Source organism: Xenopus laevis, chromosome 1L (genome assembly GCF_017654675.1).
Source record: "Xenopus laevis strain J_2021 chromosome 1L, Xenopus_laevis_v10.1, whole genome shotgun sequence".
NCBI classification, from domain to species: Eukaryota; Metazoa; Chordata; class Amphibia; order Anura; family Pipidae; genus Xenopus; species Xenopus laevis.
Window position 1 is genome coordinate 106078224 of NC_054371.1, and position 27725 is coordinate 106105948.

A 27725-nucleotide genomic window follows, 5' to 3' on the forward strand; every position below is an offset into this window, starting at 1 on the left:
AAAAATATGCCATATAAATGCTGAAAATATTCATTTTTTTGTCACAGCCACTGAAGCACAGAGGCCAGAAAAAATATGCCATATAAATGCTGAAAATATTCATTTTTTTGTCACAGCCACTGAAGCACAGAGGCCATAAAAAATATGCCATATAAATGCAGAAAATATTCTGTTTTTTTTGGTCGCAGCCACTGAAGCACAGAGGCCAGAAAAAATATGCCATATAAATGCTGAAAATATTCATTTTTTTGTCACAGCCACTGAAGCACAGAGGCCATAAAAAATATGCCATATAAATGCTGAAAATATTCTGTTTTTTTTGGTCGCAGCCACTGAAGCACAGAGGCCAGAAAAAATATGCCATATAAATGCTGAAAATATTCATTTTTTTGTCACAGCCACTGAAGCACAGAGGCCATAAAAAATATGCCATATAAATGCTGAAAATATTCATTTTTTTGTCACAGCCACTGAAGCACAGAGGCCAGAAAAAATATGCCATATAAATGCAGAAAATATTCTGTTTTTTTTGGTCGCAGCCACTGAAGCACAGAGGCCAGAAAAAATATGCCATATAAATGCTGAAAATATTCATTTTTTTGTCACAGCCACTGAAGCACAGAGGCCAGAAAAAATATGCCATATAAATGCAGAAAATATTCTGTTTTTTTTGGTCGCAGCCACTGAAGCACAGAGGCCATAAAAAATATGCCATATAAATGCTGAAAATATTCATTTTTTTGTCACAGCCACTGAAGCACAGAGGCCATAAAAATATGCCATATAAATGCTGAAAATATTCTGTTTTTTTTGGTCGCAGCCACTGAAGCACAGAGGCCAGAAAAAATATGCCATATAAATGCTGAAAATATTCATTTTTTTGTCACAGCCACTGAAGCACAGAGGCCAGAAAAAATATGCCATATAAATGCAGAAAATATTCTGTTTTTTTGGTCGCAGCCACTGAAGCACAGAGGCCATAAAAAATATGCCATATAAATGCTGAAAATATTCAATTTTTTTGTCACAGCCACTGAAGCACAGAGGCCAGAAAAACTCAGGATTTACCTGGATTCAAATTAAACCAGTAGGGTTTGCACCCTAGTTTGTAACGGTGGTGGAGGGAGGAGGACGCTAAAGGACAGCTGTATGTGGAATCATGAGGCGTGCAGAGAAGGACAGCTGCATGGGGAGTCAGAATCAGAAACTCAGCACAAGTCTTCCGGCGTGCAGTAACCCTCCGAGATCCACCCCTCATTCATTTTAATAAAGGTCAGGTAATCCACACTTTTGTGACCTAGGCGAGTTCTCTTCTCAGTTACAATCCCTCCTGCTGCACTGAAGGTCCTTTCTGAGAGGACACTTGAGGCGGGGCAAGACAAGAGGTTCATGGCAAATTGTGACAGCTCTGGCCACAGATCAAGCCTGCGCACCCAGTAGTCCAGGGGTTCATCGCTCCTCAGAGTGTCGATATCTGCAGTTAATGCCAGGTAGTCCGCTACCTGCCGGTCGAGGCGTTCTTTGAGGGTGGATCCCGAACGGTTCTGCCGCTGCCTTGGACTGAAAAACATTTGCATGTCTGACGTTACAGAGTGGCCAAAGTGCTTTGTCCTTGCAGGTGCGCTCGTGGCAGGATTACTGGCACCTCTGCCCCTGGAATGTTGATGAGTTCCTGAAGTGACATCACCCTTAAAAGCATTGTACAACATGTTTTGCAGGCTGGTTTCTAAATGCAGCATCCTTTCAGACTTGTGGTATGTTGGTAACATTTCTGCCACTTTATGCTTGTACCGAGGGTCTAGTAGAGTCGCGACCCAGTACAGGTCCTTCTCCTTAAGCCTCTTGATACGGGGGTCCTTCAACAGGCATGACAGCATGAAAGACCCCATTCTCACAAGGTTGGATGCAGAGGTATCCATCTCCGCTTCCTCGTTATCAAGGACTGCATCATCCACGGTCTCCTCCCCCCAGCCACGTACAAGACCAGGGGTCCCCAAAAGGTCACCACTAGCCCCCTGGGAAGCCTGCTCCTGTTGGTCCTCCTCCTCCACAAAGCCACCTTCCTCCTCTGACTCCACTTCTGACACCTCTCCCTGCGTTGCAGCAGGTGCCTGGGTTCGTTCTGGTGATTCCGACCAGAAATCGTGCGCTTCCTGCTCCTCGTCACGCTGGTCTACAGCCTCATCTGTCACTCGTCGCACGGCACGCTCCAGGAAGAAAGCGAAGGGTATTAGGTCGCTGATGGTGCCTTCGGTGCGACTGACCATATTTGTAACCTCTTCAAAAGGGCGCATGAGCCTGCAGGCATCGCGCATAAGCACCCAGTAACGGGGTAAAAAAATCCCCAGCTCTGCAGATCCAGTCCTACCACCCAGTTCAAACAGGTATTCGTTGACGGCTCTTTGTTGTTGCAGCAGACGTTCCAACATGAGGAGCGTTGAATTCCAGCGAGTCTGGCTGTCGCAAATCAAACGCCTGACTGGCATTTTGTACCGCTGCTGAATGTCAGCAAGGCGTGCCATGGCTGTGTAGGACCGTCTGAAATGGGCCGACACCTTCCTGGACTGCCTGAGAACGTCCTGGAATCCTGGGTACTTTGAGACAAAACGTTGTACTATTAAATTCAGAACATGTGCCATGCAGGGCACATGTGTTAAATTGCCCAGTCTCAGTGCTGCCAACAGATTGCTTCCATTGTCACACACCACTTTTCCGATCTTCAGTTGGTGTGGGGTCAGCCACCGATCGGCCTGTGACTGCAGAGATGACAGGAGTACAGATCCGGTATGGTTTTTGCTTTCCAGGCACGTCATCCCCAAGACAGCATGACAACGGCGTACCTGGCACGTCGAATAGCCTAGGGGGAGCTGGGGGTGCACAGGTGTGGAGGAGGAGGACCCAGCAGCAGAGGACGAAGACGAGGTAGAGAGCGAAGGAGGAGTAGAGGTGGTGGCAGAACCGCGTGCAATCCGTGGCGGTGACACCAACTCCACTGTCGTTGTTGAGCTACACATTCCCTGCTTCCCAGCCATTACCAAGTTCACCCAGTGGGCAGTGTAGGTGACATACCTGCCCTGACCATGCTTGGAGGACCATGCGTCAGTAGTCATATGGACCTTTGGCCCAACACTAAGTGACAGAGATGCGGTGACTTGGCTCTGCACATGGTGGTACAGGTGTGGTATTCCCTTTTTTGAAAAAAAATTGCGGCTGGGTACCTTCCACTGCGGTGTCCCAATTGCTACAAATTTGCGGAAGGCCTCAGAGTCCACCAGCTGGTATGGTAAAAGCTGGCGGGCTAAGAGTGCGGACAAGCCAGCTGTCAGACGCCGGGCAAGGGGGTGACTAGCAGACATTGGCTTCTTACGCTCAAACATGGCCCTCACAGAAACTTGGCTGGGGGCAGATGACTGGGAATGGGAACTGGTGGTCAAGGTGGAAGGCGGAGTGGAGGGTGGTTCAGACGGGTGAAGGACAGCAGAGGTAGAGCAGTAAGATGCTGGACCAGAAGGAGGGTGGCTTTTAGTTTGCCTGTTGCCTTTGAGGTGTTGCTCCCAAAGTGCTTTGTGCTTGCCGTTCATGTGCCTTCGCATAGAAGTTGTACCTACTGTATGTGGCTGTTGGGCTTCCCAAGACTCAGTTTCTGACTGCACTCATTGCAAATGACAACGCTTTTGTCAGAGGCACACACATTAAAAAAATCCCACACTGCTGACCTTTTTGAGGCTGGCAATCTGGCGGTAACAGTAGAAGTCGGCGGCGTTGGCGGCAATGGCGGGTGCGTTGGCCGGCTGACCACAGGTGCCGATACATGTTGTTGCCCTACTGTTCCCTGCGAGCTGTCCTCCCTGCTTCTTCTAAGTCTTATTCTCCTCCTGCCTCTCTGACTCTCCGTCTCTCCATCTGAACTATCCTCCTCTTCCTCTCTTCTACTGGGCACCCATAAAACATCAATCTCCTCATCCTCATTCTCCTCAGATGCATCAATTTCTTCTAACAGCTCACAGAAGGAAGCAGCAGCGGGGACCTCCTCGTCATCACTCATTATGTCCATCTCTGTTGTGTTCTCTGCCAGAATTAAATCTGGTGTAACGTCCTCATCTCCTTCATCTTCTTCTGCCAATAATGGTTGCGCATCACACAGTTCAAGAAACTCATGTGAAAATAACTCCTCTGACTCCAGTGAAGAAGGGGCGCCGGTGGTGGAGGAAGTGTTACGTGGGGTGCCCATAGCAGTGGAGGATGAGGATGTTGTGGTAAAGTTAGAAACGGTAGAGGATGGGGTGTGCTGTGTAAGCCAGTCAACTACCTCTTCAGCATTTTGGGAGTTCAGGGTCATTGCCTTTTTAAAACTGGGCAATTTCCTAGGGCCACAGGATAGCATAGCAGCACGGCCCCTTGTGCCTCTGCGTGGCGGCCTGCCTTTGCCTGGCATTATTTTTAAAACAACAACAACAACAACTCAGGTGGTGTTTCTAGAGACGGTATTATTATTGATATTTAGACAGAATGTGAACAAGCTCACACAGCTAGATGGGAGTTGTTTGAAAATGAAGAAGAAGAACACACTGGGCAAACAAGGCCTACAAGGTCAACGTATACACTACTACAGCAGTGGATACGGAATATATTATTGCTGCCTGAAAAACGTCACTCGGGTGGTGTTGCTAGAGACGGTATTATTATTGATATTTAGACAGAATGTGAAAAAGCTCACACAGCTAAGTGGCAGTGGTTTGAAAATGAAGAAGAAGAACACACTGGGCAAACAAGGCCTACAAGGTCAACGTATACACTACTACAGCAGTGGATACGGAATATATTATTGCTGCCTGAAAAACGTCACTCGGGTGGTGTTGCTAGAGACGGTATTATTATTGATATTTAGACAGAATGTGAACAAGCTCACACAGCTAGATGGTTGTTGTTTGAATATGAAGAACACACTGAGTAAATAATGCCTACAAGGTTAACGTATACACTACTACAGCAGTGGATACGGAATATATTATTGCTGCCTGAAAAACGTCACTCGGGTGGTGTTTCTAGAGACGGTATTATTATTGATATTTAGACAGAATGTGAACAAGCTCACACAGCTAGATGGTTGTTGTTTGAAAATGAAGAACACACTGAGCAAATAATGCCTACAAGGTTAACGTATACACTACTACAGCAGTGGATACGGAATATATTATTGCTGCCTGAAAAACGTCACTCGGGTGGTGTTTCTAGAGACGGTATTATTATTGATATTTAGACAGAATGTGAAAAAGCTCACACAGCTAAGTGGCAGTGGTTTGAAAATGAAGAAGAAGAACACACTGGGCAAACAAGGCCTACAAGGTCAACGTATACACTACTACAGCAGTGGATACGGAATATATTATTGCTGCCTGAAAAACGTCACTCGGGTGGTGTTGCTAGAGACGGTATTATTATTGATATTTAGACAGAATGTGAACAAGCTCACACAGCTAGATGGTTGTTGTTTGAATATGAAGAACACACTGAGTAAATAATGCCTACAAGGTTAACGTATACACTACTACAGCAGTGGATACGGAATATATTATTGCTGCCTGAAAAACGTCACTCGGGTGGTGTTTCTAGAGACGGTATTATTATTGATATTTAGACAGAATGTGAACAAGCTCACACAGCTAGATGGTTGTTGTTTGAAAATGAAGAAGAAGAACACACTGGGCAAACAAGGCCTACAAGGTCAACGTATACACTACTACAGCAGTGGATACGGAATATATTATTGCTGCCTGAAAAACGTCACTCGGGTGGTGTTGCTAGAGACGGTATTATTATTGATATTTAGACAGAATGTGAACAAGCTCACACAGCTAGATGGTTGTTGTTTGAAAATGAAGAAGAAGAACACACTGGGCAAACAAGGCCTACAAGGTCAACGTATACACTACTACAGCAGTGGATACGGAATATATTATTGCTGCCTGAAAAACGTCACTCGGGTGGTGTTGCTAGAGACGGTATTATTATTGATATTTAGACAGAATGTGAACAAGCTCACACAGCTAGATGGTTGTTGTTTGAAAATGAAGAACACACTGAGCAAATAATGCCTACAAGGTTAACGTATACACTACTACAGCAGTGGATACGGAATATATTATTGCTGCCTGAAAAACGTCACTCGGGTGGTGTTGCTAGAGACGGTATTATTATTGATATTTAGACAGAATGTGAACAAGCTCACACAGCTAGATGGTTGTTGTTTGAATATGAAGAACACACTGAGTAAATAATGCCTACAAGGTTAACGTATACACTACTACAGCAGTGGATACGGAATATATTATTGCTGCCTGAAAAACGTCACTCGGGTGGTGTTTCTAGAGACGGTATTATTATTGATATTTAGACAGAATGTGAACAAGCTCACACAGCTAGATGGTTGTTGTTTGAAAATGAAGAAGAAGAACACACTGGGCAAACAAGGCCTACAAGGTCAACGTATACACTACTACAGCAGTGGATACGGAATATATTATTGCTGCCTGAAAAACGTCACTCGGGTGGTGTTTCTAGAGACGGTATTATTATTGATATTTAGACAGAATGTGAACAAGCTCACACAGCTAGATGGTTGTTGTTTGAAAATGAAGAACACACTGAGCAAATAATGCCTACAAGGTTAACGTATACACTACTACAGCAGTGGATACGGAATATATTATTGCTGCCTGAAAAACGTCACTCGGGTGGTGTTTCTAGAGACGGTATTATTATTGATATTTAGACAGAATGTGAACAAGCTCACACAGCTAAGTGGCAGTGGTTTGAAAATGAAGAAGAAGAACACACTGGGCAAACAAGGCCTACAAGGTCAACGTATACACTACTACAGCAGTGGATACGGAATATATTATTGCTGCCTGAAAAACGTCACTCGGGTGGTGTTTCTAGAGACGGTATTATTATTGATATTTAGACAGAATGTGAACAAGCTCACACAGCTAGATGGTTGTTGTTTGAAAATGAAGAACACACTGAGCAAATAATGCCTACAAGGTTAACGTATACACTACTACAGCAGTGGATACGGAATATATTATTGCTGCCTGAAAAACGTCACTCGGGTGGTGTTGCTAGAGACGGTATTATTATTGATATTTAGACAGAATGTGAACAAGCTCACACAGCTAGATGGTTGTTGTTTGAAAATGAAGAACACACTGAGCAAATAATGCCTACAAGGTTAACGTATACACTACTACAGCAGTGGATACGGAATATATTATTGCTGCCTGAAAAACGTCACTCGGGTGGTGTTTCTAGAGACGGTATTATTATTGATATTTAGACAGAATGTGAAAAAGCTCACACAGCTAAGTGGCAGTGGTTTGAAAATGAAGAAGAAGAACACACTGGGCAAACAAGGCCTACAAGGTCAACGTATACACTACTACAGCAGTGGATACGGAATATATTATTGCTGCCTGAAAAACGTCACTCGGGTGGTGTTGCTAGAGACGGTATTATTATTGATATTTAGACAGAATGTGAACAAGCTCACACAGCTAGATGGTTGTTGTTTGAATATGAAGAACACACTGAGTAAATAATGCCTACAAGGTTAACGTATACACTACTACAGCAGTGGATACGGAATATATTATTGCTGCCTGAAAAACGTCACTCGGGTGGTGTTTCTAGAGACGGTATTATTATTGATATTTAGACAGAATGTGAACAAGCTCACACAGCTAGATGGTTGTTGTTTGAAAATGAAGAAGAAGAACACACTGGGCAAACAAGGCCTACAAGGTCAACGTATACACTACTACAGCAGTGGATACGGAATATATTATTGCTGCCTGAAAAACGTCACTCGGGTGGTGTTGCTAGAGACGGTATTATTATTGATATTTAGACAGAATGTGAACAAGCTCACACAGCTAGATGGTTGTTGTTTGAAAATGAAGAAGAAGAACACACTGGGCAAACAAGGCCTACAAGGTCAACGTATACACTACTACAGCAGTGGATACGGAATATATTATTGCTGCCTGAAAAACGTCACTCGGGTGGTGTTGCTAGAGACGGTATTATTATTGATATTTAGACAGAATGTGAACAAGCTCACACAGCTAGATGGTTGTTGTTTGAAAATGAAGAACACACTGAGCAAATAATGCCTACAAGGTTAACGTATACACTACTACAGCAGTGGATACGGAATATATTATTGCTGCCTGAAAAACGTCACTCGGGTGGTGTTGCTAGAGACGGTATTATTATTGATATTTAGACAGAATGTGAACAAGCTCACACAGCTAGATGGTTGTTGTTTGAATATGAAGAACACACTGAGTAAATAATGCCTACAAGGTTAACGTATACACTACTACAGCAGTGGATACGGAATATATTATTGCTGCCTGAAAAACGTCACTCGGGTGGTGTTTCTAGAGACGGTATTATTATTGATATTTAGACAGAATGTGAACAAGCTCACACAGCTAGATGGTTGTTGTTTGAAAATGAAGAACACACTGAGCAAATAATGCCTACAAGGTTAACGTATACACTACTACAGCAGTGGATACGGAATATATTATTGCTGCCTGAAAAACGTCACTCGGGTGGTGTTTCTAGAGACGGTATTATTATTGATATTTAGACAGAATGTGAACAAGCTCACACAGCTAAGTGGCAGTGGTTTGAAAATGAAGAAGAAGAACACACTGGGCAAACAAGGCCTACAAGGTCAACGTATACACTACTACAGCAGTGGATACGGAATATATTATTGCTGCCTGAAAAACGTCACTCGGGTGGTGTTTCTAGAGACGGTATTATTATTGATATTTAGACAGAATGTGAACAAGCTCACACAGCTAGATGGTTGTTGTTTGAAAATGAAGAACACACTGAGCAAATAATGCCTACAAGGTTAACGTATACACTACTACAGCAGTGGATACGATATATATGATTGCTGCCTGAAAAACGTCACTCGGGTGGTGTTTCTAGAGACGGTATTATTATTGATATTTAGACAGAATGTGAACAAGCTCACACAGCTAGATGGTTGTTGTTTGAAAATGAAGAACACACTGAGCAAATAATGCCTACAAGGTTAACGTATACACTACTACAGCAGTGGATACGGAATATATTATTGCTGCCTGAAAAACGTCACTCGGGTGGTGTTTCTAGAGACGGTATTATTATTGATATTTAGACAGAATGTGAACAAGCTCACACAGCTAGATGGTTGTTGTTTGAAAATGAAGAACACACTGAGCAAATAATGCCTGCAAGTGCACTACTATTGGTGCACTACTATGAAGAACAGCAACAGCACTGTACACGTTAAAGAACAGTAAGATAAGTAAAAGAAAAAAAAAATATATGTATATTAAAAAAAATATTTTTCTCGGGTTGGTGCTGCTGAACTACTAGGAGCAGCACAGTAGCACACCAGTCCCACTCCCCAACACTGCTAGACTAATAGCACTGGGCTTATAGTAGCAACTAGCAAAGTAAAAAAACAAAAAAGAAAATAAAAGCAGTCCTTACAAGGACTATTGGGTTATTACAGCAGTCAGCAGATGAGATCAGAAGAGATCAGTGCCCACAGCAGGCAGCTACATACAGAGCACTGCAGTAGAAGGTAGATTACTAGCCAGCAAAGCTACCCTAAAATGTCCCTCAAATCCCTGCAGACTTCTATCCCTCCAATACAGAGCAGTATCAAGTAGATTACTAGCCAGCAAACTTACTATCAACTGTCCCTCAAAGAAATCAGTGAAATCAGTAACAGCTCTCTCCCTACACTAGCTCTTGCAAGCACACACAGGCAGAATGAAAAAACGCTGCAGGGCTTCAGTTTATATATGGAAGGGGAGTGGTCCAGGGGGTGTGGGGGTGGTCCAGGAGGGAGAGCTTCCTGATTGGCTGCCATGTATCTGCTGGTCTGGGGTGAGAGGTCAAAAAAAAGCGCCAGGTAAGGCGAACCCAAAATGGCGAACGTCGCGCGACGTTCGCGAACATTCGGCGAGCGCGAACAGCCGATGTTCGCGCGAACAAGTTCGCCGGCGAACAGTCCGCGACATCCCTACTTAATACTGTAACATTTGTAGTAATGACTTCATGAACATCTTTAGCAGAACTACGGCAGATCTTAGCAAAATGTCCTACTTTTGTGCAGTTACGGCACCGTTTAGCTTTTGCAGGACATGTAACATGACTTGCAGTGTGTTGTGTTGAACCACAGCAGAAGCAACATTTTATATTTGTTGTATGGTTTTGCAGTGTAGGTGAATCCCTTTCCTTAGCACTGTATTTTGCCTGTGACTGTGCATTATTAGGCCACAGTGTTGAATTCACAATCTGTACATTCCCAGCAGTTCCCTGACTAAGAGTTTTAGCCTCTGCCACTGCTGTTTCAATTTGTCTAGCAACTGTAATAGCCTTTGTAAAGGTTAAATACTGCTCTAGGAGCAGTCTCTCTCTCTAATGCATGGTGAGTTTGTTTTTTCCACTATTTGGTCTCTTAGCATTTCATCTGTAACAACCAGCTCTCTCAATGCTGCTACAAATTGTTCTGTGGATTCACCATTACGTTATCCACGTTGGTGGAATTTATATCTTTCAGCAACCACATTTACTCTTGGCACGAAAAAGTTCTTTATAGCAGTAAGAGCAGTTCCATAAGTATCATCAGGTAATGGTAATATATAGAATATACACTGTCCCTCTGCTCCCAGGCAGTGAATAAGTAAAGCACGCTTTTTAGCAGCAGAAATCTCCCCTTGGTCAGCAGCAATAATGTAGTTTTCAAATATACGGATCCAAGCAGTTAAAGGTATAGTAGGCTCACCAGGGTTTGGAAGAAAAGGTGCAGGCTGCTGCAGAGGTAGAAGAGCCATCCTCGTCGCCAATCTGTTCTGTTTTGGGTAGCCGAGGATGAGGAGAGTATAACAGTGCTTTATTAGCAGAGTCAGACAGCCATTTTATAACAGTAACTTTCACTTTTAAGCTGTCAGGAAGTATGCACAGTATAAGTCTGGGCACAGTGACATCTACAGGCCATTTGTATAAACACCACAGAATTTACATTTATTAAATAATGATTTTTTTTGCCGTTAGAGTAATTAGTCAAAATATGATTTTTAGCCCTAAAAAAGTTTGACCGGCGTCTTCTGGCGCATGTGCAGTAGGAACAGTTAGCGGTACAGATCTACTGCGAATGCGCCAGAAGACGCCGGTCAAAGCAGGAAGAAGACACGCGTGGGAGAAGATGGCGACTGTGAACTCCGTGGACAGGACCTGCGCAGAGGGGTGAGTAACAAGTTAGGGGCATTTGCCCAGGGGGACAGGTAGGCCAGGGGGGAGGAGGGAGGGATTTTGCGACCAGGGGGTTTCCTTCTCCTTTAAGGGCAATAGAAAAAATATCAACATTAATAAATTGGCCACTTAGAATCATATATTTATGTAAGTAGAATTACACAAAAATGTAGGCAGATTTAGAAAACAACATAATCCCATTTGTTATTTTATTATTGTTTTCATAAAATATTCTGTCATTTCAGTAACAACAAATTTACTGCAAAGCAGTATGATTTTGTATGCAGCCTTTTGTGTATTTTCTTTTCATCTTTACCTTTAGGCTACAGTGCTGAACAATAGAAATCCTAGTCTCTTAGATGTACGTTGTTCTTGAAATTATCCTTGTGAGAAGAACACTGCTCTATTTCACTGAGCTTCTGAAAATTACAGACATAAACGTTACTGACAGAGAAGAATTGCCACCTCTAACGAGAATACATTTATCCATGCAAACAAAAAAGGATTATAGCATACAAATGAAATCCAGTTTTTTTAGCACCACTCTGAGATGAAGATAAATTCTTGTTATGGAATTACAGGATGTAACTAAAAATACTTTTTTGCATTCACTGAATTATAGAAAACATATCAAAATTAAATTAATGTAACCTGATGCAACAATCTACATAATGCACCGAGAATTAAAACCAATCCTGCCCAGAAAGAGAGCAGATGAGCGCCACAAGCATTTGTTCTGCTACAATGACATCATACTGTATCTTTGTGTGTGTACCACAAGTTGTCAACCTTTTAAGCATGTTTTGAACAATTATACTTGGTTGATCATGTGCTCCCATTAGGAGGAGGCACCTGCAGCTTCCCAATATATTGATGCAGAGAATGTGTCTTTGCTATATTAGTAATGTGTGGTTCAGGAATTTCTCGAGCAGCACCAGACCCTAACCCAACTAATCAAGATCCACATCCAACCTGGCCCGTGGTTCCACATGTCCTTATATAGCCGTGTACGCACTCATCTCTGATGTCATGGGTGGCAGGCTGGGTGGTGACTGTCTCTATATATGTAGAAGTTAGGGCACTATTAGGCCATGGCCTGAATATTTTGTGTGAGCATCAGGTCAAACCTGCCCGACCCACAGGTCCCGCGGGCTTTAGGCTGGTCCGCACATCACTGGTAGAGATGTCGCGAACTGTTCGCCGGCGAACTTGTTCGCGCGAACATCGGGTGTTCGCGCTCGCCGGAAGTTCGCGAACGTCGCGCGACGTTCGCCATTGTTGGCGCTTTTTTTTGCCCTCTCACCCCAGACCAGCAGGTACATGGCAGCCAATCAGGAAGCTCTCCCCTGGACCACTCCCCTTCCCTATAAAAACCGAAGCCCTGCAGCGTTTTTTCACTCTGCCTGTGTGTGCTGAAGAGATAGTGTAGGGAGAGAGCTGCTGCCTGTTAGTGATTTCAGGGACAGTTGAAAGTTTGCTGGCTAGTAATCGTTTTGATACTGCTCTGTTATTGGAGGGACAGAAGTCTGCAGGGGTTTGAGGGACATTTAAGCTTAGGTAGCTTTGCTGGCTAGTAATCTACCTTCTACTGCAGTGCTCTGTATGTAGCTGCAGTGGGCAGCTGTCCTGCTTCTGATCTCATCTGCTGACTGCTGCAATAACAGTAGTCCTTGTAAGGACTGCTTTTATTTATTTTTTTGTTGTTTTACTACTACTACTACTACTACTATAAGAGCCCAGTGCTATTAGTCTAGCAGTGTTGGGGAGTGGGACTGGTGTGCTAATCTGCTGCTCCTAGTAGTTCAGCAGCACCAACTTTAATTTTTTTTTTTTAATATTCATTTTTTTTTTATTTTACTTTTTTTTATTTTACTACCGCTGTAGTAGTGTATAAGTTGACCTTTTAGGCATTATTTGCCCTGTAGGCATTATTTGCACACTGTTTTCTTCAACCCGCCATCTAGCTGTGTGACCTTGTTCACATTCTGTCTAAATATCCATAATATTACCGTCTCCAGAAAAAACACCGGAGTGACTTTTTTCAAGCAGCCATAATATATTTTACGTAATCCGTATCCACCGCTGTAGTAGTGTATACGTTGACCTTGTAGGCATTATTTGCACACTGTTTTCTTCAACCCGCCATCTAGCTGTGTGACCTTGTTCACATTCTGTCTAAATATCCATAATATTACCGTCTCCAGAAAAAACACCGGAGTGACTTTTTTCAAGCAGCATTCATATATTTTACGTAATCCGTATCCACCGCTGTAGTAGTGTATACGTTGACCTTGTAGGCATTATTTGTTTTCTTCAACCCGCCATCTAGCTGTGTGTATTATCGTTTCCAGAAAAACCAACTGAGTTTTTGTTGTTGTTGTTGTTTTTTTAAAAATAATGCCAGGCAAAGGCAGGCCGCCACGCAGAGGCCGTGCTAGGGGCCGTGCTGCTATGCAATCCTGTGGCCCTAGCAAATTGCCCAGTTTTAAAAAGCCAATGACCCTGAACTCCCAAAATGCTGAAGAGGTAGTTGACTGGCTTACACAGCACACCCCATCCTCTACCGTTTCTAACTTTACCACAACATCCTCCTCATCCTCCACTGCTATGGCCACCCCACGTAACACTTCCTCCACCACCGGTGCCCCTTCTTCACTGGGGTCAGAGGAGTTATTTTCCCATGAGTTTCTTGAACTGAGTAATGCGCAACCATTATTGCCAGAAGAAGATGAAGGAGATGAGGACCTTACACCAGATTTAATTCTGGCAGAGAACACGATAGAGATGGACATAATGAGTGATGAGGAGGAGGTCCCCGCTGCTGCTTCCTTCTGTGATGTGTCAGAAGAAATTGATGCATCTGAGGAGAATGATGATGAGGAGATTGATGTTTTGTGGGTGCCTAGTAGAAGAGAGCAAGAGGAGGGTAGTTCAGATGGAGAGACGGAGAGTCAGAGAGGCAGTAGGAGAATAAGACTTAGAAGAAGCAGGGAGGACAGCCCGCAGGGATCAGTAGGGCAACAACATGTATCGGCACCTGTGTTCAGCCGGCCAACGCACCCGCCATTGCCGCCAATGCCGCCAACTTCTACTGTTACCGCCAGATCGCACACTTCCAAAAAGTCAGCAGTGTGGGATTTTTTTAATGTGTGTGCCTCTGACAAAAGCATTGTAATTTGCAATGAGTGCAGTCAGAAACTGAGCCTTGGTAAGCCCAACAGCCACATAGGTACAACTTCTATGCGAAGGCACATGAGCGGCAACAGGGCCGGACTGGGAGTAAAAAGCAGCCCGGGCAAAAAAAACTAAGCAGCCCACATGTAAACGTGTGATGATCTTGTACACACATACAAATATGTGCATATAGAGCTGGTTTCTCACTTAAGTGTAATTAATGTAAAATATGTAAAAGATTCTGCAGCCTTGTTCCTTTATATGGTCACAGAACAACCCCTCAGTGACTTCTAATATCCTTATCATTTACAGTAGGGGGTACATTATCCCTTATAATACATGAGTGATACTCAGAGTTCCCTGTATAACTCAGCCTGCAGCCTTGTGCCTTTATATGGTCACAGAACAACCCCTCAGTGACTTCTAATATCCTTATATTACAGTAAAGCAACGTTAGCACTATAGTGTAATTTTTAATTAATGGAATTAAATTAAATGTCTCAAGACCCGCCTCACAAAACACAAAAATGAGACTTTATCCAGGAGGAGCCATTATTTCCATTGCTATTAAAGGGGTGGTTCACCTTTAAGGTAACTTTCATTACGTTATAGAATGACTAATGCTAAGCAACTTTTTCAATTGTTTTTCATTATTTTTTTTTTAATAAATTTATAGTTATTTGTCTTTTTCTTCTGATTCTTTAGTTTTCAAATGGGTGTCGCTGACCCCTTCTAAAAAAACAAATGCTCTGTAAGGCTACAAATGTATTGTTATTGCTACTTTTTATTGCTGATCCTTCTATTCAGACTCTCTCCTATTCATATTCCAGTCTCTTATTCAAATCAATGCATGGTTGCTAGGGGAATCTGGACCCTAGTTACCAGATTTCTTAAAATGCAAATTGAAGAGCTGCTGAACAAAAAGCTAAATAACTCAAAAACCACAAATAAAAAATGAAAACCAATTGGAAATTGCTTTGAATATCACTTTCTACAGCATACGAAGTTATCACAAAGGTGAACAACCCCTTTAAAGGTGTTGATATGCTATTATAAACTCTGCATGCAAATGCATATTTGTGCGTATTTGCTTCTCACTCATTGTACCTCATTAGGAGATTTGCCACTTGTCCTACCCATAACTTCATCTCAGATGGGCCCCAGGACAGTCTCAGTTAATATGGGACTCGGTAAAAACCCTGTAATTGTCAGTAAGAGTAAGTAAGTTATGGGAAAGTCTAGCAGAGAAAACTGCAGGCTTCTGTCAGGGCCTTTCTCCTTGGCCTTTTCACCTCCAGTAACTCTCCCCGAACTCAGTGTGGCACATTCCACCCCAGCTGACTCTCATGTGCCCAGGGGAACATCATGCCATAATCCCTCACCCAGGCCCCACATAGCTTGTTGCTCACCCTCCATCCTGGCTGTTGCTTCTGCTTTAGGGAGTTACTTGGCTTGTGTCTTGGGTGAAGGGGACAGTCCCCGGTAGGATCAGCCGGAAAGAGGGCCTTGCTGTGCAGTCAGTAAAAGCCTGAGCTAAGCAGCATGTTACCCCTACCTCCAAGCGGCATGTGCATAGAGTGCCAGGGGCCATGAGGAACAATTTGATGGGATAGGAGGCAACAGGAGTGGGGCAGGCAGCAGACAGTGTGGTACATTATATATATAATGAGTGAAGCCACATGTGCTCCATTCTGGCTTTTGGAAACCAAGAAGCTCGACACTCTGTCAGCTCTGGAAGAAAGGTGGGGTAGGGTTACATGAAAATCTTTTAATATATTCAATATAAAGATACAGTGAACACAGTATAGTACATTAAATAAATAACGGTTAGCATGGAATTTACAAAATTGTGTCTTCATAAATAAGAAACCATATTAAAATTTTTTAAATAGAACAGATTCTCTCCTAAAGTCCCCAGGGGGAGTGGGCCAGGCAGCACACAGTGGGGTACATTATATATAATAAGTGAAGCCCCAGTTTTCCTGCGCACTGTTTGTATCCTGGGCTGAGCTAGAAGATTATAGGTGTTGTGTGAGCCGCTAGAAGGGCACTGAGCAGTGGTGTAAAGAAGCCACCTGGTGACTCTGCAATGCGAAGGTGGTCTTGGGCATTGGACTGGCCTGCTCCCCCTTCAGGACTGGCCTGCCCCCCCTACAGGACTGGCCTGCTCCCCATTCAGGACTGGCCTGCTCCCCCTTCAGGACTGGCCTGCCCCCCCTACAGGACTGGCCTGCTCCCCCTTCAGGACTGGCCTGCCCCCCCCTACAGGACTGGACTGCTCCCCTTCAGGACTGGACTGCCCCCCTACAGGACTGGACTGCCCCCTTCAGGACTGGCCTGCCCCCCTACAGGACTGGATTGCCCCCCCTATAGGACTGGCCTGCTCCCCCTTCAGGACCGGACTGCCCCCCCTAAAGGACCGGACTGCCCCCCTACAGGACCGGACTGCCCCCCCCTACAGGACCGGCCTGCTCCCCCTTCAGGACTGGCCTGCCCCCCCTACAGGACTGGACTGCTCCCCTTCAGGACTGGACTGCCCCCCCTACAGGACTGGACTGCCCCCCCCTACAGGACTGGACTGCCCCCTTCAGGACTGGCCTGCCCCCCTACAGGACTGGATTGCCCCCCCTACAGGACTGGCCTGCTCCCCCTTCAGGACCGGACTGCCCCCCCTAAAGGACCGGACTGCCCCCCTACAGGACCGGACTGCCCCCCCTACAGGACTGGCCTGCTCCCCCTTCAAGACTGGACTGCCCCCCCCTACAGGACTGGACTGCCCCCCCTACAGGACTGGACTGCCCCCCTACAGGACTGGACTGCCCCCTTACAGGACTGGCCTGCTCCCCCTTCAAGACTGGACTGCCCCCTTACAGGACTGGCCTGCTCCCCCTTCAAGACTGGACTGCCCCCCCCACAGGACTGGACTGCCCCCCCTACAGGACTGGACTGCCCCCCCCTACAGGACTGGACTGCTCCCCTTCAGGACTGGACTGCCCCCCTTACAGGACTGGACTGCTCCCCCTTCAGGACTGGACTGCCCCCCCTAAAGGACCGGACTGCCCCCCTACAGGACCGGACTGCCCCCCCCTTCAGGACCGGACTGGACTGGACTGCCCCCACCCCAATGCAGGGCCCTTGATTACCTCACTGTGTACAACAGACAGTGTACTCCATGAGCTGGGACATTCACACAGCAGGAGGCAGCAGCAGCAGCGCGAGAGCCGAAGGAGAGGAGTGGGAGGGGCAGAGCCAGGATGGGAGATAGGACGGAGGAGCGGTCCTAGAGCCCATCGGATTTACTGAAAAAACTTCACCACTTATTTCAGGTGAGAAGCGGCCCACTAAAACAAAATATTGAGCGGCCCCAGGGGCAAATGCCCGAAGATGCAGATTGCCAGTCCGGGCCTGAGCGGCAAGCACAAAGCACTTTGGGAGCAACACCTCAAAGGCAACAGGCAAACTAAAAGCCACACTCCTTCTGGTCCAGCATCTTACTGCTCTACCTCTGCTCTCCTTGACCCGTCTGAACCACCCTCCACTCCGCCTTCCACCTTGACCACCTGTTCCCATTCCCAGTCATCTGCCACCAGCCAAGTTTCTGTGAAGGCCATGTTTGAGCGTAAGAAGCCAATGTCTGACTGTCACCCCCTTGCCCGGCGTCTGACAGCTGGCTTGTCTGCACTCTTAGCCCGCCAGCTTTTACCATACCAGCTGGTGGACTCTGAGGCCTTCCGCAAATTTGTAGCAATTGGGACACCGCAGTGGAAGGTACCCAGCCGCAATTTTTTTTCTAAAAAGGGAATACCACACCTGTACCAACATGTGCAGAGCCAAGTTACCGCATCTCTGTCACTTAGTGTTGGGCCAAAGGTCCATATGACTACTGACGCATGGTCCTCCAAGCATGGTCAGGGCAGGTATGTCACCTACACTGCCCACTGGGTGAACTTGGTAATGGCTGGGAAGCAGGGAATGGGTAGCTCAACAACAACAGTGGAGTTGGTGTCACCGCCACGGATTGCACGCGGTTCTGCCACCACCTCTACTCCTCCATCGCTCTCTACCTCGTCTTCTTCTTCTTCTTCTTCCTCTGCTGCTGGGTCCTCCTTCTCCTCCTCCACACCTGTGCACCCCCAGCTCCCCCTAGGCTATTCGACGTGCCAGGTACGCCGTTGTCACGCTGTCTTGGGGATGACGTGCCTGGAAAGCAAAAACCATACCGGATCTGTACTCCTGTCATCTCTGCAGTCACAGGCCGATCGGTGGCTGACCCCACACCAACTGCAGATCGGAAAAGTGGTGTGTGACAATGGAAGCAATCTGTTGGCAGCGTTGAGACTAGGCAATTTAACACATGTGCCCTGCATGGCACATGTGTTAAATTTAATAGTCCAACGTTTTGTCTCCAAGTACCCAGGATTCCAGGACGTTCTCACCCAGTCCAGAAAGGTGTCGGCCCATTTCAGACGTTCCTACACAGCCATGGCACGCCTTGCTGACATTCAGCAGCGCTACAACATGCCAGTCAGGCGTTTGATTTCTGACAGCCAGACTCGCTGGAATTCAACGCTCCTTATGTTGGAACGTCTGCTGCAACAACAAAGGGCCGTCAACGAGTACCTTTTTGAACTGGGTGGTAGGACTGGATCTGCACAGCTGGGGATTTTTTTCCCCCGTTGCTGGGTGCCTGCAGGCTCATGCGACCTTTTGAAGAGGTGACAAATATGGTCAGTCGCACCGAAGGCACCATCAGCGACCTAATACCCTTCGCTTTCATCCTGGAGCGTGCCGTGCGACGAGTGACAGATGAGGCTGTAGACCAGCGTGACGAGGAGCTGGAAGCGCATGATTTCTGGTCGGAATCACCAGAACGAACCCAGGCACCTGCTGCAACGCAGGGAGAGGTGCCAGAAGTGGAGTCAGAGGAGGAAGGTGGCTTTGTGGAGGAGGAGGAGGAGGACCAACAGGAGCAGGCTTCCCAGGGGGCTAGTGGTGACCTTTTGGGGACCCCTGGTCTTGTACGTGGCTGGGGGGAGGAGACCGTGGATGATGCAGTCCTTGATAATGAGGAAGCAGAGATGGATAGCTCTGCATCCAACCTTGTGAGAATGGGGTCTTTCATGCTGTCATGCCTGTTGAAGGACCCCCGTATCAAGAGGCTTAAGGAGAAGGACCTGTACTGGGTCGCAACGCTACTAGACCCTCGGTACAAGCATAAAGTGTCAGAAATGTTACCAACATACCACAAGTCCGAAAAGATGCGGCATTTACAAACCAGCCTGCAAAACATGTTGTACAATGCTTTTAAGGGTGATGTCACTTCAGGAACTCATCAACATTCCAGGGGCAGAGGTGCCAGTAATCCTGCCACGAGCACACCTGCAAGGACAAAGCCCTTTGGCCAGTCTGTAACGTCAGACATGCAAATGTTTTTCTGTCCAAGGCAGCGCCACAACCCTTCTGGATCCACCCTCAAAGAACGCCTCGACCGGCAGGTAGCGGACTACCTGGCATTAACTGCAGATATCGACACTCTGAGGAGCGATGAACCCCTGGACTACTGGGTGCGCAGGCTTGATCTGTGGCCAGAGCTGTCACAATTTGCCATGAACCTCTTGTCTTGCCCAGCCTCAAGTGTGCTCTCAGCATTTATATGGCATATTTTTTCTGGCAACTGTGCTTCAGTGGCTGCGTCCAAAAAAATGCATATTTTCTGCATTTATATGGCATAATTTTTCTGGCCTCTGTGCTTCAGTGGCTGCAACCAAAAAAATGCATATTTTCAGCATTTATATGGCATAATTTTTCTGGCAACTGTGCTTCAGTGGCTGCGACCAAAAAAATGCATATTTTCAGCATTTATATGGCATAATTTTTCTGGCCTCTGTGCTTCAGTGGCTGCAACCAAAAAAATTTATATTTTCAGCATTTATATGGCATAATTTTTCTGGCAACTGTGCTTCAGTGGCTGCGACCAAAAAAATGCATATTTTCTGCATTTATATGGCATAATTTTTCTGGCCTCTGTGCTTCAGTGGCTGCAACCAAAAAAATTTATATTTTCAGCATTTATATGGCATAATTTTTCTGGCCTCTGTGCTTCAGTGGCTGCAACCAAAAAAATGCATATTTTCAGCATTTATATGGCATATTTTTTCTGGCCTCTGTGCTTCAGTGGCTGCGGCCAAAAAAACTGGGCAAACAATGCCTACAAGGTCAACGACGTTGACCTTGTAGGCATTGTTTGCCCAGTTTTTTTGGCCGCAGCCACTGAAGCACAGAGGCCAGAAAAAATATGCCATATAAATGCTGAAAATAGTCATTTTTTGCCATACGTTGACTCAACGTATATGGCAAAAAATTACTATTTTCAGCATTTATATGGCATATTTTTTCTGGCAACTGTGCTTCAGTGGCTGCGACCAAAAAAATTTATATTTTCAGCATTTATATGGCATAATTTTTCTGGCAACTGTGCTTCAGTGGCTGCGACCAAAAAAATGCATATTTTCTGCATTTATATGGCATAATTTTTCTGGCCTCTGTGCTTCAGTGGCTGCAACCAAAAAAATTTATATTTTCAGCATTTATATGGCATAATTTTTCTGGCCTCTGTGCTTCAGTGGCTGCAACCAAAAAAATGCATATTTTCAGCATTTATATGGCATATTTTTTCTGGCCTCTGTGCTTCAGTGGCTGCGGCCAAAAAAACTGGGCAAACAATGCCTACAAGGTCAACGACGTTGACCTTGTAGGCATTGTTTGCCCAGTTTTTTTGGCCGCAGCCACTGAAGCACAGAGGCCAGAAAAAATATGCCATATAAATGCTGAAAATAGTCATTTTTTGCCATACGTTGACTCAACGTATATGGCAAAAAATTACTATTTTCAGCATTTATATGGCATATTTTTTCTGGCAACTGTGCTTCAGTGGCTGCGACCAAAAAAACTGGGCAAACAATGCCTACAAGGTCAACGTATGGCAAAAAATGACTATTTTCAGCATTTATATGGCATATTTTTTCTGGCAACTGTGCTTCAGTGGCTGCAACCAAAAAAACTGGGCAAACAATGTCTACAAGGTCAACGTATGGCGAAAAATTACTATTTTCAGCATTTATATGGCATATTTTTTATGGCAACTGTGCTTCAGTGGCTGCGTCCAAAAAAACTGGGCAAACAATGCCTACAAGGTCAACGTATGGCAGTTGTTTAAAGAGAACAGTAGATTACTAGCCAGCAAAGCTACCTAAGCTAAAATGTCCCTCAAATCCCTGCAGACTTCTGTCCCTCCAATACAGAGCAGTATCAAGCAGATTACTAGCCAGCAAACTTACTATCATCTGTCCCTGAAATCACTAACAGCTCTCCCCCTACACTATCTCTTCCAAGCACACACAGGCAGATTTTTCAGATACATTTTTGCCCTTGATCCCCCTCTGGCATGCCACTGTCCAGGTCGTTGCACCCTTTAAACAACTTTAAAATCATTTTTCTGGCCAGAAATGTCTTTTCTAGATGTTAAAGTTCGCCTTCCCATTGAAGTCTATGGGGTTCGCGAACCGTTCGCGAACCGCTCGCGAACCGCTCGCATTTTTGCGCAAGTTCGCGAATATGTTCGCGAACTTTTTTTCCGACGTTCGCTACATCCCTAATCACTGGTCGTCATCCTTTATCAATCTAAACCCTGTTTTTTCATATTCAAATTTGATAAAAAGAGAGAATATATATATATATATATATATATATATATATATATATATATATATATATATATATATATATATATATATATATATATATATATATATATATATATATATATATATATATATATATATATATGTTACTTTTTGTAGTGCAACACAAAGTTACATGTCTTTGAGGATTCCGACTGGTTTAGCTAAGCCCTAAGAATAAGGCTGAATAATCTTACAAAAAATTTCCGAGTTTAGGCAAAATTACAATACAAGCTGTGGATTTGCCTATCCATAATTTCAAATAAGAGAAGACATATGCTATGTGTAAGGCGGATATAAAGGGGCGGATTTAAAAAGGGTCGAATTGAAAATTTGAATTTCAAATTTTGAAATTCGCATTTTTGAGTTTTTTTTGTGAAATTCAACTAGGGAATAAAAAATAGTAAATAGAAAAAATTCTAATTAGATTTTTGAAATTTATCATGTACTGGCTCTTTAAGAATTCAAATTCGACTATTCGCCACCTTAAATCTGCCGAATTGTTGTTTTAGCTTATGTCCTGGGATCAATTTGGAGTTGTTTGCAGCCTTCCTGAAAATCTAGTTTTTTTCGGAGAGTTTTCGAGTCGATCCCATTCACCCAAGTTTGCAAAAATTACAGTTGGTCGAATTTCAAGTGAACTCTAAATCCGACCCTTGATCTCTCCCCCTAAATGTCTATTTTCCAAATCTATTTTGTCCAACTTTACTTAAAGTAGCTCCATAATGGGTAATCCAACCAAGGGCTGTACCTGTTGTAGGGATTAGCCCAGCAACGGGATAACGGTGACTCCCTGGATGAGTACACCGATTAAATCAGGCACAGTAGAACAATGGGTTTGAGTGAAACACACGTGTGGATTTTTATTTAAGCAGCCCTATTTACACCATTTAGAGCTGTACAAAATGAAAAAGGATTAAAAATAAAACAAAACAGCAAAATAAACCCTTGCCAGCTAACTATACATTCAGGCTTCCCTGACTATCAGACCAGAAACAACCTTGCGTTGCTCTGGTCTCTACGTTAGCAACAGCAGTCTTTACCACACACAAAAGAAAGGTTTGTATTTCACCCAAAACCCCAAAAGTTTGCTTACCAAAAAAAATAAGTCTTTCACAGAACTCCCCAGCCTGATATCTCACGTCAGAACTGGTTCCAGGGTGGAGCAAAACCCTAAGCAGGCTAGGAATTCTTAAAGCAACCTGGATCAGCAGATTCGATTCTGCTGAGCTCGTTAACTGGTCTGTGAGCTGCATTACCAGAAACTGAGAGCAAACTGCTCAAACCTTGGATAGACATACAAATCATCCTGCACAAATCCACAAACTTTTACTGACCTGCTGTCACACTGTTTACAGTTATAAGGGGTTAGAGGTTCAATTGCAGTTCTGTAATTGGCCCGGGATATCAGATATCTCTAGTCTAGGAGAGTAGTGGATGCTGCTGGAGAGCCTGAAGCAGGAAAACTCAGTAAGGGCCTTAGTTGGAAGAAGGCCTCAGGATTGGAGTTAACCCTAAAGGTAACCAAAGCCTTAGAAAAGTTTTGACTGCAGGGTTCCATGAATGAGGACCAGTTAGTGATAGATATTCCAGTCTCTTATTCATATCAATGCATGGTTGCTGGGTAATTTGGACCCTAGCAACCAGAATGCTGAAAGTGCAAACTGGAGAGCTGCTGAATAAAAAGTTAAATAAATCAAAAACCACAAATAATAAAAAATGAAACCCAACTGCGAATATCACTCTCTACATCATACTGAAAGTTAACTCAAAGGTGAACAACCCCTTTCATCATCAAGTTTATGGTTAGGAGCATTGGTTGCCATTAATTTTTAGTTTCACAGTACCCATCCCCCAGACACTTCCGACAAGGGCCATTAGAGAGAGAGGGTCAAAATGTAATATAATAAAAATGTTTCCAGGCACCATATGAAAGATAACACATGACTGCAGCTCTCTACCATTCATGTTTGCTATGACTCAAACAGTATTAGAAAGGTCTCCACAGCCACAGAATACTAGAATCTTGTAGTGACATTGATATCTGAGTCATCCGCATTGCTCTTGTAAGCAGTGAGTCAGATATCCTGATCCTGTGTTACTATTATGAATAATGCGGAACAAGTAAGATTAATAGATTGTTAGCCTTACTTATTCCTGTACAGTATTTTTTATGGTTGTTAGAATTGGTTGTTCCTAAATTATGTGCTACAAATGTAAAGGAAGATTTATTAAAATTCGAATTAGAAAAAATCTGTTACGTTTATAAAAATGCGACTTTTTAAAAAAAATCAAATGATAAGATAGCTTGAATTTTGAAAATACACCTTCTATTGACCTCTATAAATGCTCACCAGGTTTTAGTTACCAACATTTTTTAAATTTATATGTTTTTTTAAAATTCATTTTTTTATACTGTGGCCAAACCCTGAGTTTATGAATTTGCTCATAGTGCATATCTGTATCTATTTTTGTCCTTTTCACATTATTTCACAATGGGTTGGTTTTTTTTCACACTTTGTTTACAGACGCAAAGGCTTTGTACCAAGACGAAGACTGTTGGTTTATATATATGCAATTATCTGTGCATTGTACATTGTACACACAAGTATGGTGGCTGTGTTATTTCTTTCAGCAACATATATATTTTCCTCCCTATGTTTTCTTTTCATCATTGTAGGGTGTTAATACACAGCAGGAAGTGCAAAGGAAACAGCGGGAATACATGTAATTATATTAAAAAGGAACCATTTTAGGAAAAACAGTAATGGAAATTGATTTTTGAATAACAGTAGTGCTAGATAGTGGCTGTAAAGGCTAATACAATTTGATTTGGCCGACATAAAACAAATCATTGGTTACAGCCAACATGGGGGCAGAGCTTGTCAGTTTGCTTGATTTTAGTTTCTCTTGTGCTGTCGTTTTATCATGGGACCATGGTCTAATAAGAATGTATTCTGCTCACTCACTATAAGTACAATAGTAGCACCATGCTTGAAAAAGCATTGGATGATGTACAAATAGGGAATGATACAACAACATCTGGGCTTGTATATATGATTCCTAACATATAAAACAGATGGACCTATGATAACTAAACTTTCTTACTGGATGATATCTATCAAATACCATTCATGGCACAGGTAAGCAGCACACATACATGTATATATACTTACATTGTAACAGGAAGTTGTCTTGCATTCTTAGCAACCTGATATACTCCCGATAACATCATGCCTTTGCTCAAGTTATCACAGTGATCCCCAACCAGTGAACAACATGCTGCTCTTCTACCCCTTGGATGTTGCTACCAGTGACCTTAAAGCAGGTGTTTCTGTTTAAAATCCTGTTTCGAAGCTTTTAGTTGCATAAATCCATGGGTTCTGCCAAACCAATAGCCCCTGAAACTTTTAGCATGTTTATGTTGCTCTAAAACTTTGTTTTACATTTGAATGTGGCTCATTGGTAAAAAGGTTGGAGACCTTCGAGTTAGCACATGGGCATATACAATGGAATTTACAGCCTTCACTCCAATATAGAAAGGGGGCAGTGGAAGAAGAAAGCCAGACCAGCCGGGCCTCCCAAGATGTGTCTACCTAGAGACAAAATAAAATGCTGTAAATGTGAAAATGAACAATGACCTTATGCATGAATACAAACAAATAAGCTATATTTTTTTGTACATTTTACCATTTACATGTACATTATACATGTAGGAACCCCAGTTCTGTTTTAAGACTTTGTCTAGCATAGCATTATTCTAAATACTTATACAGTTAGGCCCATAAATCTTTGGTCAGAGACAACTTATTTCTAATTTTGGTTCTGTACATTACCACAATGAATTTTAATTGAAACAACTCAGATGCAGTTGAACTGCAGACTTTCAGCTTTAATTCAGTGGGTTGAACAAAAAGATTGCATAAAAATGTGAGGAACTAAAGCCTTTTTTAATCACTTCATTTCAGGGGCTCAAAAGTAATTAGTCAAATTAAAAAACTGAAAATAAAATGTTCATTTCTAATACTTAGTGGAAAAACCTTTGCTGGCAATGACAGTCTGAAATCTTGAACTCATGGACATCACCAGATTCTGGGTTTCCTCTTTTTAATGCTCTGCCGGGCCTTTACTGCAGCGGCTTTCAGTTGCGGTTTGTTTGTGGGCCTTTCTGTCCGAAGTTTAGTCTTCAACAAGTAAAATGCTGCTCAATTGTGTTCAGAACAGGTGACTGATTTGGTCATTCAAGAATATTCCACTTCTTTGCTTTAATAAACTCCTGGGTTGCTTTGGCTGTATGTTTTGGGTCATTATGAAACGCCTCCCAATCAATTTGACTGCATTTAGCTGGATTTGAGCAGACCATATGTCTCTGAACACCTCACCTTTAGCAAAGTCCAATCTAGCTTTTTTATTTTTGATGCTTATGAGTGGCTTGCACCTTGCAGTGCACCCTCTGTATTTACTTTCATGCAGTCTTCTCTTTATGGTAGACTTGAATATCGATACACCTACCTCCTGAGCGTTGTTCACTTGTTTGGCTGTTGTGAATGGGTTTCTCTTCACCAAGAAAATGATTCTGCGATCATCCACTACTTTTGTCTTCCGTGGATGTCCAGGTCTTTTTGCGCTCACCAGTGCTTTGTTCTTTATCCGGTTGTAGTAAACTGTAGATTTTGCCACTCCTAATATTGTAGCAATTTCTCGGATGTGTTTTTGCAACTTAAGGATGACTTGCTTCACCTGCATGGAGAGCTCCTTTGAGCAGCAAAATCTTCCACATACAAGCACCCTCCCTCAAATCAACTCCAGGGCTTTTATCTGCTTAATTGATAATGACATAATGAAGGAATTGCCCACACCTGACCATGAAATAGTCTTTGAGTCAACGGTCCAATTATTTTTGAGCCCCTGAAATGAAGTGGTTGTGTTAAAAAAGGCTTTCGTCCCCCACAAGTTTATGCAATCTGAATTAATAATTGAATTATTTAATTAATTGAATTAAAGCTGAAAGTTCAACTGCATCTGAGTTGTTTCATTTAAAATTCATTGTGGTAATGTACAGACCCAAAATTAGAAAAAAAGTTGTCTCTGTCCAAAGATTACAGGCCCAACCAGGGGCGTAACTACAGAGGAAGCAGACCCTGCGGCTGCAGGGGGGCCCAGGAGGTATAGGGGCCCCATGAGGCCCTAATTAATGAGCAATTTCAATATATATTGGTAAAAAAGGGCAACATGTGGTTATGTTGGGGGCCATAAAATGAATTTGCTGTGGGGCCCAGTAACATCTAGTTACGCCACTGGGCCCAACTGTATATTAGATATTTTATGCTCTTTCCTTTTTTTAACATTCTGCAATAAACGCAGTTTAACAGCATTTTTTCCTTATTGGGATTTCTATTGCTTTCAGCATGAATGCTTTATTAGTAGCAACAATCAGATTGTCCCAAACATTTCTTGGCTTGCTATCAGAGTTTATTATTCTGC